Raw genomic sequence first — 15,236 nt, 5'->3', positions numbered from 1 at the left:
GCTGGAGAATACTCAAGAGCTCCCCAGCTCAGCCACCTTACACACTGACATTTTTCTTGCCCTGAACTGCAGCTGCTGCAGACCCTAGACTCCCTGTGCAGCTCACTCTGCGCGTGCCTATACTAGGTCTGCTTTGGGGACAGGAAAAATCATCCAGCCCCACTTGGGTCACTGATGGTTTGACAGTGAAAACACCAGCATTGCGGTCTCTAACACACCAGAGCCTTTAAGGCAATGTGTTTGCATCACCCCAGGTGAGTCAACAAAAACGATTCCCCTGGTATTCTCAGGTGTGATGGAGATAGCCAAATCACCTAAAAAGGACATTAAATGGGGCAGGGATGGAGCCAGGGGAAAGAGCGAGATCTGCAGCTACCGGGGGGAGCAGTGCTGTGCAGACTGCCAAGCCTGCTCCTGGGCCACCACAGCCCTGGCAGACTGCTGCAAGGGGACAGCAGAGATCCTGGGTCAAGTCCCAAACCAACAATCTTCACAGTTTCTCCAGGAGATTTACAGTACAGTTTCCCTGAGTGCTACTGTAACACTTTTTCAGGATGAACCCTTATTTAGCAAACTGCTAACATGTTCTGCAGGAAAGTTCAGCCTCCAACTGGTCTCATGATAAAACCTCATGTACCAGGGACCCATTTTCGTGGTGATAATGGCAAGGTCAGCATGTTAAATGGAGCATACTCACCTCCCCATGCTCCAGTAACGACCAGGCCACTTGATCAGCTAGAACGGTCTCAGCAGCAGCCAGAGCTCTGTTAACCCTGCTTTCCTTTAGGTGCATCTGCTGTTGTCATCTGTTCAAAAAACAAATGAATGCTTACACCCTTCCTTGGTTTCCTGCTGCAAACAGCAGGAGTCACTTTTTAACATATATGCAATTTGATAGAAGAGCTCAATTCTGATCTCATCTAGATATATAAATTAGGAGTAACTATGGACATATGTAAGTACAAAATACTAGAAAAGAGCAGAAATGAAAGAATTTATGGTTTCTATATGCACTGTGGCCTGCATTCTCAGCTGGTATAGATGAGTGTAATTTCAACTGCCTTCAACTTAACTGCTTTACGCTCAGTGAGAGTCTAGCCACGTGTGACAGCTTTTAGCAAAAGGAGATTAGACATCTTGCTGCAGTTACATAACAATTTGCTATGTTGTCAATTCACGCGTTACAAGTAGAAGGGCCTATCCTGCAGCAGCATACCTGTGTGCAGGTGAAAAATGCCCCAGGCTACTTGGCACAAAGTTACAAAATGTCTCTAACTGATCAAAATGACATAAGAAGGGGGAGGTTTCAGATGAAGAGGATCTGCCAGCTGCAGAGTAAAGCAAGAATGTTTAGAGAACAATTTCTTATGGCTCCAAATTACCACAGTACAACCTTTTCTCTACTTATCAACCCAATGCAAGACTAATCTGTGCTCAGGCATGTAGGGATTACACGCTTTTATGAACTGCATGTACTGGGATACAAAGGATTGTGTTTTCAGTGCCATTTGACAGCTTATTTTAATAATGCTCTAACCACACAATAAAAACCTGATGAGATCTCAGTTTAGTTAAGCTCAGTTAAATTGTCAAGGGTACAAGTAGGTGCTATAAAGTCTAATTTAAAAATGGGCTCTCGCTCTGTTTTCATAGTAACCCAGAAGGATTCTGGTGCATCTCCACTGACTGTAATTGATTTAGCCCCTGATTTATATAAATTTATGCTCTAAATAATTTCAAATGAGGACCTGATTCTGCAATCCCTGTTTATGTCAAACAGGGTATACTCAGGAGAATAACAGCATCTACGTTAATATTCTAACTACACAGTGGAAATAAATAAGTAAATAAATAAATAGAGAGTACTGCAAGGGAAAAAAGTCTCTTATTTTCTGTGATACTATAGATTATAAAACCCTGCCATGTTTAAAGTTGTTTGGTTGGGCCACTTGGCTCATAAGCCTCTTTCTTGGTACATTTAGGGAAGAGGCAGACAGACAAGCCCTGCCTACTCACAAACTGTCTATGAATCAGAGACACAGAAGCCCAGCAAAGCAAGGGCAATCTTCCTGAAGCAACCTAGAGGTAACAAACACATCTCTGCCCCACCTCTGGGCCACAGAAAGGATCCCTCTGAGAGCATCCTCAGCATTACTTTCTGCTAGACCTAGAATGGAAGAAACTCCACCTAGTAGGCTCTGAGACTGCCAAGGCCTCTTTGCATCACACCTCTCCTTTACCTGGTGTAGAGGAGCTGAACGCTCTGATGCTTTTATCCCCAGAGCTCAAACACAGAGCTGGAGCTATGGCAGAGAGGCAGCAAAGCCTTTGGGCACAGATCCCAGCTAGGCTACTTCACATCTGTGGTGGTGTTGACCAGGTGGGTTGACTTCTTTTATCAGACTAACAAATACAGCTGGAGAAAGAAATGAGTTTTCAAGACACATGATTAGACTTTCTGTGCCCAAAAGCTTGTCTTTTTTCCAATCAACCGGTCTGTCTGATGCAAAGTATCACCTCTGCACGTCAATCTTTCACCTTTACCAAGCACTTAAAGTCATCTGAACAACAGAAAAGCCCTGACATTAGAAAACAGACCCTTCCTTTAATGGATAGAGCTGGTCATTACTGGTGTCTTGGGTCTGACCTGTTCCTGCTGCTGAACGCTGGTCAGCCACCCTCATCAAAGCAGTGTGCAGCAAATTCAATATGACGCTTATATCTGTTCCTTTTCACTAACATCACACAGGACAGTCCCTATAACTTCACAAACTCTTTCACTTGACTGGTAACAGGGAGGAGTTGGGGGGGGGGAGCAGACCTAAAGGATGTTTCAGTCATCTTGTAGAATGTGTGAAGAATTCCATAGAAAAGATTACTTCTATATAACCATTAAATGGCTTCAATATAACCACTAAATGGCTAAACATACTCCGCAACAAGATGAACTGCTTGGCACTCCAGTTACCCCACTGTGATACCATTAGAGGATTTGCTCTATTTGCCCAGGATGCAGAAGTTACCTAACTCCCAAACAAGACATTTAAGCTGCTTACTGGAAAGAAGCAAAGTACATGTTCCAAAATCAAAAAACGATTGTGCATTTTCCTGCAGCGTTAAGTACGGCACAAACTATCAATGTGCCTCTGTGTGTGTGCGTGTGTGTGTGTGTGTGTGTGTGTGCGCGCTTGTTTTTGAGTACCAGTTGTCTGGACAAATGAAGAAACAAAACAACTTCCAACTGTGCAAATTTCAAAAATCTATTTGACTTCACATTCTGTAAGGCTGCATCAGACAAGAGATGTCACACCGTACAAAGCATATTGCAGATATCTGTATTCAACATAAAAAGAAACAAACCATATCTAATTAAATATCACACTGCCTTTGGAAAAGGAAACAGAGAGAGAGGAGGCTAAGACAGCTATCTGAACTTGGCTCAGTGACCAGAAACTGTAACTAAGGAACCTACCTTGCTTCTTGCACATGGCACTAATTTGCTTTTTCACTGTGGACTGGAGATCTGTGGCAGGGATCTTGCTCTCTGCAGCAATTCAGCATCTGAAAAGATTCACAGAAGAGATCTGGTTGCAGTGCTTAGTGGGGTGGTCAGGTTTTCCATATCTTTGCACTCCAGCCAAGTGCTTTAAGCATTATGACCAAAAATTGAATGACCCAGTTAGAGAATGGAATATTCATAATTGTGTATTTTTCATCTCCTAAGCAACTACATTTGTCATCTTTCTTGTTTCTGAAGACCTAAAATATAAATATACACATTAAAATATTAAAGCAAAAATATCCATTATTATTTCTCTCAGAAAGACATATGCTCCTCACTACCTGAAGGATTCTTTTTATCATGGCTTATTACTACTGGATGCTAGAAATATGTTTGTATCATTTCACAGGAGAGGTGCAAAAGAACCTGCTGGCTTGTTTTAGAGAGCTCTCTTCCCGTTTACATTACGCTTTTTGAGGCCTTTCACTTTAGCTGGTTTTGGTGCCAGATTATTTAACATCTGTTTTCCCTTGACATTTTCTAAACCCAGAAGACAGTCCGGGAGCCCAGAAGACTTCAAGAGCTCTGCTGGATTTACTGCAGGATAGGAGGACCTGGCTGTGGACTGCAAATTCCAACCTGGTTTTCCTAAACTGTAATTTTCTCCCTGAGAGGGAACGTGAACTGCTGACGTTTTGTCTTAATTTAGGATGAAAAAAAAAAATCTTAAAAGAAAAATTTTGAAAGTTTTCCTGGAGAAAAATTCCTATTCCTAATTGCCCAAAAAAAGGCTTAAAAGCTGCCATAAGGAGGCAGAATCTCACTTTTATGCACCTACTTCTCGATACATCATAAACTTGTAATATAGTTAAAACTTAAGGTCCACAAAGGGACCTTTGTAGCACAAAGGGTCATTAAGTCCTCTAATTTTATATTTAAAAGCTTATAGAGTTTCTTCATAACTGACAACCACTCCGTCTTGATTTGAAGCAGTCAAGCAATGGATAGTCCATCACCTCCTTTGATAGCTCATTCCAGTCATTAATCCCTCTGACTTACAAAAATTTTACCTGCAACACTATAGAACCACACAGACATTCCCATGTGAGTCACCCTCTTTCATGGGCAAGGATTACAAGTAGGAACGTTGCTGCTAACATGGCTGTAGGTTTGCAGTCCAGCTTTTCATTGCTTGAGGGTAAAGAAGTGGCTGCTTCTGCCTGGGCAGAGGTAACAGTTTTGAGACATCATGCTTTAGAAACACGCCGACGGTCTGTTCCCTTAGAGCCAAGAGCCATCAGAGAGCCCAGTTTCCTTTTCCTGCCTTTGCTGCAGGTACCACAGTTATTGTTTTTATGTTCCCACCAGTACAAATAGACTCTTCTTATGTCGCTGTTTGGTACGCTTGTGCTTCCATTTGTCATTAAATTTCCACAAGCTATATTACCTGACTAAAATCTGGACTTTCTCTATAATAATGAGGTAACTTTCATACCAGCATTCAGATATTAAAAAATATAGCCATTTTTAAGAAGTAGCTAATAAACCTAGGAATGACATCACTATTCCTTCATTCCTGTGATGTCTCCAAGGGAAAAAAATTGTTACTTTACTACAGCAGTGATTATATACCCCCTGACAGGGGTCTGATTGTGCTAGGCACAGTAAATGCATGAAATTATAATAAAGTGCCTTCCTGATTCAAAGAGGTTACACTTTAAGCATACATGACAACAGATGGAGAAAACCCTGGAGTATTAATATTGCATGCACCAGAAGGGATTCTTCTCACAACACATGAATTACACTGTACCCTGTTGCTACTTGTACTAAGAGTCCTTGGTCCAATACCACATCTCGCAGGTCTGCAGGTGGAATTAGATTTTCTTTCAATTTCTGCAGATTGAGTGCTCCCTCCCACACTTTTCATTTTACTGCTGTCAAAGTCCATTCTCACTGGTATTGTCATTTTTATTTTGAAAACGTTTTCAGATTACAAGAGGCTGCAATGGAAAGAATCACTGACAAACCTGGCAGGCTTTTCGGCAAGCAACAGAAGGAAACTGTGCCTGCATTGCAGCCATGACAATCAGCATAGCGCACTGGTAATACCAAACAACTGGTTTTCCTCCTCTGAAAGCAGCACAGAACATGGCTGCAGCAACAGTCATCATCCACTTTGGTATCTGCCCACTGGTGGTCAGCAACAGGGGAAAAGGACAACTTAGCAACATCAAAGATGCTGTGCTTGAATACGCAGGGTCTCGAGTGTTTCTGCAGTAAACTATTGACCTGAAAGCCCAGATAGTTTGTAAGCAGCACCCCTTACAAGTGATTTTCACTCAGGCCAAGCCAATTTAAAATCTGTTATGTTTGTCTGTACTCAGAGCAGCTTTTGGCATACGTCAAACACACTGCATAGTGTTTCTCATTTTCGAGAGGCTTTGTTTCTTCATCTTATGTCTAACACATTTTAACTTTCATAGAAGGACTAATCAAACCAAAAGAATACTCTGTCATAGCCTGCGTGTGGACCAGATGCGCTTCTGTTGATGTTGCTGAGAGATTTCTCCCAGTGGATTTGAATTGGGAAAAGGAACAGGCCATATGGTAGTAAAGATAATTTACATAGCACCTTTTATCACCAAATATCACAAAGCACCTTGCAAATCATCTACTGTACAGGAGGAATTTCACTCAGTACTGAAACGAAAACACCTTTGGGGCAAAACTTGGCAGATACATAACAGCACACAGTAACGCTGCGAAACAACTTGGAACTAGTTGTGAAGAATAAAGTCATAGCAAACTGAATCCATGCGAGGAATGTAGGTTGACAAACTATAGGAACAAATCAAGTTTTAGTCTGCACAATTTGACTCTCTGTGCGAAGCAACAATTCATTAAAACTAATTGCTTCCTTTTGACACATGCAACTCTATTAAAGTGATCTGCAAATACAGACATTCAAAATAAGACACAAAAATAAATGTGCAACTTCATACTAGTTTTGCAGACTTACTGTGCATAAGTACTGTAAATGTGTATACATTATCTTAATCCGAATGTCCCAGAAGCTAATAAGATCAAGAAAAGTTACACCATTTTTAATATCGATCATTTTGAGGTAACATGGGAGACACTGACAATTTCTGATACTGTCTTGCATGTCACTACATAAGTTGGAATAATCAAGAAAAAGCAACTGTTTCAAATGCCATAAATTTTTCTTTCTATCTATCGTAGGAAAAGTGAAGAACAGGAGAAAGAGCAGCGAAGAAAACAGTTACTATTTAATTTTCAAATGAAACTCAACAAAAATTGCTTTAATGAGTCCCATTTCTTGACAGTGTCACCTTCTTTGTTTACCATTCTACCACTTCCAGACTGACGGGTTTTTTTCACACTAGACTATTTGTCTTAAGCTATCTCCGCTAGATGTACTCATATTATGTTTATGTGCTGTTAGAAGTCAATTCTAAATCCTGCTCAACAAATTAAATGAATATTAAGCAGACAAAAAACAATTTAATTTATGCTGTATATTTACAGAGCTCCCAGAACAACTTCCCACAGAATCATTCACTGCACTTAATAGGAAAGAGGAAATTAGTTTCATTTAACAGGATTTTGAGATGAGGTTTCCAAAGAACCCAGGAAGTTCAACTGCCAACTCCCACCTTTTGATTTGCTCTGTCTAAGGACTGGTGTCCTCTGCCTGCAGTAATGAGTAATCTTCTAGAGCCCACAGTGCAGCATTTTCAGCATGGCCATGTGACAACTGCAAAACTTTTCCATATTAAATTAGTTGCTAATTAGGAACAAAGTGTTTTCTTGGAGCTGTTCAAGTGCTTAAAATTGACTGTGACAAGATACAGTCTTAAGATACTCCTGTTCACTCCCAAGGAACAACAGCTGAGGCTGTATACTAGAATCACCAGTACTTTGCTGTCTGTAAAATTATGGGTTAGAAGAGATGCCAAGGATATCAGGAAATTCACATCTCTGAGGAAGGCATGCACTGAGGTTCTGTGTGCTTACACCTGCCACGCACCTAATCAGCATTCTTGGAAAATGTGCACTAGCAGTATGACTCCACAATTATGATGCCCATTTTCATGGTCATGTTTTGTTCACCCTCCTGACTAGTACTTACAATCAGAGTTGCAGACTAGCATGAATACAGTGCACTCAACCCCCTCAGGAGGGATCTGCTTTTTTTATTCTTAAAGAATTACACGCACTAAAAGGACGTGAAAACACTATTATTAAACTACCTTTAAATATGTTTAATGGTACCACATGCTGACTCAAAAATTCCTTTCCTCCAAGCCTATATAAAGTGCAGGGTCTAATTGTGAATGCTTTCGTTACTGTGTTGATAAATGTACCATACCATTCATTCTTTTTCAGAAAAATTTCACATAGGCCATTTTTAATAAAATGATTTGAAGAGGAAACTCCAATCTATCTATTTAGAAGAGCAATCTTAGCTTCTGTATTAAAAAAAATAATAATAATAGCACTTACAGTATTTTAGATCTTCAGTGTTGTATGGATATTAAGTAATTTGTCTCTATTGGCAAAGTCTGATTTTAGTTTCCGTTGGACAATAAGTAACAGCAGGCATCTTATTTTTTTCTTCCCGTAAGGTACTTTCCCCTTCCCATTTTCTGCACATATGCCAGATGAGGGCTCAGCCTCTCTGCCAATGGGAATTCTGGACATCATTCACTGGTGCCACTGCATGGTTTGAATTTGCTTTCACCAGTCAGAGGAACCCACCTGACATCTACTGTCTGAAAGATCTCTTAGGAACAGAAAGGACAGGCTTTCTTCTGAAGCTTGCTCTCTTGCCATAACACTGAACTGTCCTAGGTATAGTTTCACAACGAAACATCCCATGCTCCAAAGCCCTTAGTTACCACTATGACTAATGGGACCAGAATAACCCAGAATCTTGCTTCCAGAATCTAGTGTTAGGGTGGAAACCGACAATGAACAGTCCCAAGGATGGTGCTTACGCAAATGCAAGAAGAAAAATTACTCTCTTTTTTTTTAGTGTAGCCCAGTGAAACAGTTCTTGACAATTCCTGCTGTGTATGGGAGACTATTTCCTTTGCAGGTGGCAAGAAGTGCAGGCAAAGAGAGTCAGTTCTGCTCCACAAACCATGGCCAACTGGACAATAACTGCAATTTGTAAAGCCAGAGCTTATCACAGCAGCAATGAGAGAATCTGCCATTCCAGACAACACTTGCACTTAAATGTGCTGCACTCCCATCACACCCAGAAACTAGGAAGTCACAGTTCCTCATCAATTACACAGCACCTCTTCTTTTTGAAAGGGTTCCGTAAGGTAAACTACACATGCTCTTGAAATTTCAAATTAAATCAAGGAGGTTGGGGAGTCTGCAGATGTAAGGAGCATTAATTCTGTAGTCTCTATCGGCAGAAGAACATTTAAGGTTCAAGTGTATTACAGCTATTTATCTTTTGCTTATCCAGGAAACTTACTTCTATGCGTTTGCAAGGGGAACAGTGCCAACAGGCATTAAAATAAAATCCCGGGAGCAGCCTGGCTTGTAGCACTTCTTCCGCAGTTGAGAACTACTAGCAAGCAGAGGTGAAATCCCACTTCCAAATACTACCAACACAGAGGTGAGGCATGTTCAGGGTCCCCAGTGGCTGTGAATGTGCTCTAACCTTGTGTTGCCTCACTGGCTCTCCTATCTTCTAACAGCACGTGAAAGAGCTCCGCCACATGCTTGGTCTCCCTGGGACTGCGTGGCTGCCTCTGCAGAAGGACCTCTGAAGAGCTGTGCGAAACCCTAAGTCCCTGCTGTGGTGGCCAGCACAAAGTAGCGTGTACAAACTAGTACAAACTAGCCCTTGCAGTGTGATCATCCTGTCCTTTGCCAATACCGGTAGACAGCGCTCCAGTAAGATGCAGGTCTTAGGTCTTGGGATTTTGCCACAGAGACAGCACTTCTCTATCACATGACCAAAGCAGATATTAGTTTCTTAGGTGCTCAAGTCAATCATCTTTGAATCAGACATTGCTTGTTAAGCTTTTCTCTTGAACAGTTAACATTTGTGTGGTTTGTATTTCCCATTACAGCCAGAGTTGTGTTCTGAAGTCTGTTGCAGAAGCTGCAATGGTTACAGATTAGGTTTTGATGACATGATTTAGCAGGGTAGGATTTATAAGGGGTGGGACTTGCTACAAGAATGCATACACCTAAGGGAAAGAGACAAGATTTCTAGGTCTGAAGCAGCTGCTGAAAGAATAAAGCAGAACTATTTATCACAGCTGCCACACAGAAAAGAGTTCTGATCTGATGTATTGCATCGCTTATGAAAGATCAGCACACGTACAGAGAACAAAATCATTATTTTCTTTTCTCCTCCTCAAAGCCGTAAAACTGTGTTTGAAAAGCCACTGTTGAAGTCAAGGATGAGATGGAAAAGTCAAACTCTAACCCAGTTTTCAAGGACAGGGCTCTTGCTACTAAACCCAGGAATTTCCTGTCTTCTGTTGCATTCTATGCTGCCATCATCTGGCTCTTTTAATAAAATGCAACATTTTCTAAATCTCTGTCATCTCCAGGCCTATCTGAGCTTTTCCCTGGGTAGGAAACTTCAATCCTTTTCGTGAAGATTTTTCACAGTAAGGATTTGCCTTCGTCCAAGCAGAAAGCCTCTCTCTCCAGCTACCACGCTCCCCAAACATTTACACAGACTCTTGGCCAAGCAACCAGTTCCCTTTGCCTAGCTCAGCACTCAAGGTAGAGGGAGGATGTTGATTTATAGGTCTTTCCATCCTCAGACCTATTATTCTGATTCCAAGTTCCCTCAATCATCCACCAACAATTTCTTGACAGCAAGCCAGTCAGTTTTAGCATGCCAGCCACCAGGGAACTGGCTACATCCTCCTAATTTGGGGAATGCTGACATCTCGCTGTGGACAGGGCCTTTTCTCAGACAGTAAATGGGAGTTACCAGCTCTTCCAGTGATTCATTTAAATATATACAGGTTGTTTATTTACTCTGAGGTAAATTATTGTCTGCCTGACATGGCAATGATCAAAGGTGAGAGAATTTTCCCAGTCAGCTTACGCTGATCCAAGGCCACACAGCCTCCAAGAGATTAAAACCTTCACCTCCTCCCCATCTGACTGGCAGAGTCCTGTGTACTGATTCTGAAATGTTGATCTGGCTATAAATTAGTTTTCTGTCAACTGATAAGACTCTCAGGGAGTTACAAAAGCATTTACAGTAAATCAAACATGGGGAAGGACAATACATACTGTAACCTTTGCTACATCTCCAGATTGCAACAAACCACTCTGGGTCCCCAGGAAAAGCTTTTTGCTTCCAGCGCTTCCACTGCCTGTCCTTGTGTCTACTCTCTCTAGTCTCTGCCCTTGCCACAGGCTCCCTGCCTGCTCTTTCTGTCCCATCCCGCGCTCCAGAAAGCCTGCTCTGCAAAACAGGTGCTCCCAGAAAAGGTGCTGCTTCATCTTTGTGCCAGAGGATTCACCTCAGCTCAGGGGGAGGAAGCAAGCCTGCTTCTCTGCTGCCCAACCACCCTCCAGCTAACAGAGCAGAACAGCAAGGCACTGACCGCACAGCGCCTTTCGGTCACGCACCAGCTGCAAACGCACACAGAGGATGCCTCTGCCACACAGCACATCCACTGGATTAACGAGCGTAGTTCTTGACAAGTCACTAATCGATCACCATAGGGAGACAACAGCATGGGGTTACTGGGAGACTTTCCAATATGCTTTCCTTCATTTTTTTTTCCTGAAACATTGCTCAGGAGAGTTAGGTGAGATGAGGCTCTGTTGGAGCTTGGGACACACCTTTTCTAGAGTGTGGGGAATTACTGCCTAGAAAGGAAACAGTTGGGCCTGTAAACTTAGAATTAACAGTGTTGGGACAAACCAGAGAAAAGCACATTTGAACTTCAGGAAAACAAGGAAAGACAAAACTGAAAAGAGAAGAGAAGGAGGAAGACTTGATCTCAAAAACATTAAGAACTGCTGCTTGGATTCAATCCCCACAGCTGAGTCCCGAGGAATTCTGCAGAGCCTCAACTGAACTAAATAACAGAAATTTTTTTAATGAACAAAATAAGAAAACAATTGATACCGGATATGCAGAAATCACCATGCATTCTGCCTGGGTACTAACTTCAAATCACAGTGGGCTGACATGTTCAGATTCTCTGTTTGCTATTTATTTTTGTAATGACAGCACAGAGCTGGGAGAAAGAGGCTGGAGGATATGAAAGCTGAATCAAACCTTCATTCTGAATTCATACCTGAATTGGACCTGAATCAATAAACTCAGGTCTCAAGCACCACTGTGTGCCTCCTCTAAAAAGCTTCACTGACCTGAATACAAAATGAATGCCTCTCTCGTTCACCTGGCAGAACTGGGCTGAGATTTAGGAATTGGCAGATATGGAAATAGGCTCCCAAGGCTTGAAAGAAGTCTCAGTCTAAAGAAGCAGCACAGAAAGCAAATGCACAGCTCTAAATATACTCCTCTTGGCACAGGTAAATATTGGAGGCTTGCAGAAACACCTTAAATACAGGTGCTTGCAGAGGAAACACAGGAAAATCCTTTATTGGCCCTATGTATCATCTTTGGCATTCATTTCTTATATAGCCAATTTTCCTAGTCTTGACCTGTGTAACTTTGGAATAAGGTGGTCTTGGAGAAGAAACAAATGTGTACAAAATGTGTAGAAATCAGTGTACCACATGTTCCTCACTTATTGGCTTAAAAAAAAAAAACAAACAAAGAACGCTTCATTTTATTTTTCAAGTAGGCTCTCTGTGTTTCTGGAGAGTGCTGATGCCCTGTGATATCTGTGCAAGACAGTATTAGGACTGTACACACTGTCTTCCTCCTTGCTTTCTTAATAAAAGAATAACGAGCTCAGTGGTGCAGAAGCAACACAACACGCTGCTACGAAAGAGACCTCAAAGCCCACTCAGCTGCTTCACTGGTGTGTATTAAAATTAATGAGACTGCTAGAGAAGGGAAGAGGTGTCCTTACATGGGAATGAGATCTATGATCTTTGTATGGTAGCACAACTGCTGAGCAGCACACAGATCTGTACAGCTTAGTCTCAGATAATAAATTGCTTTTATCAGGAGAAAGTGGGAACAGACTGAAGATACTTACTACTGGAATTGAAAGAGGGGACAGGAGAGCTTTTCATTTGCATCTTAAGCACCTTCCCATTAGTAAAAACTGGATTGCTGCTAGGGCTCTTTTTCCCCCTCCATTTATGGAACTAATAGAGCAAAAAATTGGCCGTATTGAATGCCAGCAAGCACCTGAGGCTGCTAACTCAGCCAATACAGCTACAACACTCAACGGGTCTTAATTATGGAACCTCATATTTTTGTGCATGGGAACATATATCCGGAGCTCAGCACATTTCATTTAATCATTTTAACTAACATATCCTTCACAGTGGTTTTGAGCTTTTAATGCTTCCCAGTTAAAGCAAAAGCAAAATTTTGAAGCACCTATTAGCTTGGTACATAATACAATTATAAAAAGTGCAGTTTCATTAAGATTGCTCAGTTTTATCCCAGATTCTTCAAGCCTTCCTGCAAGAGCAAAGAGGGGTTAGTAACACATTGCTACATTGACATCTCTTTGAAGTTTATTTCCTCCCTCTAAGTTCCAGTAATCGTTCAAAAGGAGTATTCAACACCCAGAATCAGAAATCAGAAGAGAGTGGCACCACCAGATCATTTGTTCACAGAGCAGTAGGGGCCTGATGGCTACTAGAGGACATCCTATCTGTAGACTGATAGAGATTCAGAGGAAGCACTCCCTCCCTGCAGTGACTCCTGCCTTTGAACATCTGACATGGCACACTTTGAAGGACCCTGAATCTCAAAGGCATTGAGAGGCAGCTCTCAGAAACCAGGTGCTTTTGCTGTGCCTCAGTTTGAGCCCTTCTGCGGCCCCCTAGATTAAGGCAGTGAAAATAAATAGTCATTATTGAAAAAAAAATCTAATGAGTTAAGCACTGAGCCTGTCCTGTCTCCATTAAAGCCTGAAGCTTTAGAAGAGCAGATATGTGCCTTAGAATTTCAAGTTACAAAAATATCAGTGAAGCTCAATGCAAAACTCGGTCAGAATTACCTTGTTTCATACCTGAACAGCACATAAATATTTTGCGAGTTCAGCACAAGCTGATAGCTTGAACCGAACTTCTAGCTAGAGGATACTTTTACCATAGATACTTTACCTAAATCCCACTGAATAATTGTCCAAAATCTTAAGGAAAATGCCTTGCTTTTCTTAGATGCTATAGAAACATCTACCTCAGATATATCAATGAATATTGATACTTCAACTACAGTATAGAACTGCAAGTACCAAATCAGGGTAAAAATCAGCAAACCAGGACCACCTTACAACTGCCCTGGACTGTCCCATAAATACCAAATATTCCAGTGTTGCTGAGGTATCTGATCACGAACTATTCAGATGTTACCTTTCTGCAAATTCTATTCCAGAGTTCATTGCAACCCATAAAGAACTCTAACCACACTTTTACAGAGGGGAAAAGAAAAAAAGAAAAAAAAAACTTTGGAGAAGCATCAACACCACAATCTGCTAATGTAGGCAACTTTCCAAATTTAATTTTATTTAGGCTCCTGTGGCTGTGATTTATACCAAAAAATCTTTGCCATGCCACTGATCCTGAACTCAGTGTTTCCACAATATATCTGCCTCAATCTGCAAACTCCTTCCGTTCTAATTTAATAAAGTTCACCCTATTAATAGTATGATGAAAAGGGTAGTTATTTTGTTCATCTCATTAAAATAAAGAAATTCGCTACACAGCCACAGCATTACATTCCCATCCATCTAGGAACATTCTATTAGGGCTGCATTAATTCATCATTACCGAAATTTATTTTCCATTTAGTCTTGCTAGAGCCAAGCTCTCTCAAAAAAGGTACTACCTGAATAAAGGTGACATCAGAAGGTCAGCCTCTATCACTTCCTTTTTGGGAGAAGGTTCTTGGGAAGGGAAGAAAGAAAGTGAAAATGAAAACGTGTCCTAGAAGACTCCATAGAGTTAATTGCTCCATTCCGTCATTTCCCTGCAGCTGACAAATCTCTTTTTGCATTTTTCTCTACTCCCCTACTTTTCTAGGAGAGATATCCCTGAAGTTAAACTCCAGACCAAGTGTTTGGGAAATATCTGGATTCTGCAGATATTCAAACGCAAACACAGTTGATCTCAGCTTCTGTAGTTCAGGCAAAGCAGAACCCTAGCACTGGACAATCAGCCACGCATTCAGCACACACTCAGATTGGGCTCTGCTTCTCTGGCAGAGCATTGATTTCCTTCCTCCTTCCCTCCCGTAACAGAGAAAGTGCAATTGGATGTGTGGTCTCACAGGAAAATAATTGTTAAGTGACATTTCTGCTTGGCCTCCCATACCCAAAGAAAGAGATACTACCTCTGCTAAAAGGAACTACACTAATCAGATGGAGGCAATGTCTATGCTAGCAAGTAGTGGGATCCACTAGAAATGGATCTGTTGAATTAAACAGTTGGTGCTGGGGACTTGACACCCACACAAGGAATGACTGAGGGAGGGTTACCACAGACAAGGACTACTCAGGTGCCATTACAGACTGACTGCAGCTGGGGACCATTAGAGAGACTCCTGGAACACATT

At 41.5% G+C, this 15,236-nt stretch overlaps 1 long non-coding RNA gene across 1 annotated transcript in view; it reads right to left on the bottom strand.

Moving 5' to 3' along the window:
* Positions 1 to 755: 755 nt before the first annotated feature.
* Positions 756 to 15,236, bottom strand: part of LOC138068009 (uncharacterized) — a 36,970-nt gene continuing 22,489 nt past the window's right edge. Inside the window, exons 2-3 of the long non-coding RNA XR_011142523.1 lie at positions 3,473 to 3,561; positions 756 to 806 (exon numbers count right to left, since the gene is read on the bottom strand). This is a non-coding gene — a long non-coding RNA (uncharacterized lncRNA). The remainder of the gene's footprint in view (positions 807 to 3,472; positions 3,562 to 15,236) is intronic.

Source organism: Struthio camelus, chromosome 8 (genome assembly GCF_040807025.1).
Source record: "Struthio camelus isolate bStrCam1 chromosome 8, bStrCam1.hap1, whole genome shotgun sequence".
Classification (NCBI taxonomy): Eukaryota; Metazoa; Chordata; class Aves; order Struthioniformes; family Struthionidae; genus Struthio; species Struthio camelus.
The sequence above is the reverse complement of the archived record's forward strand: the minus strand, read 5'-3'. Positions and strand labels throughout refer to the sequence as shown.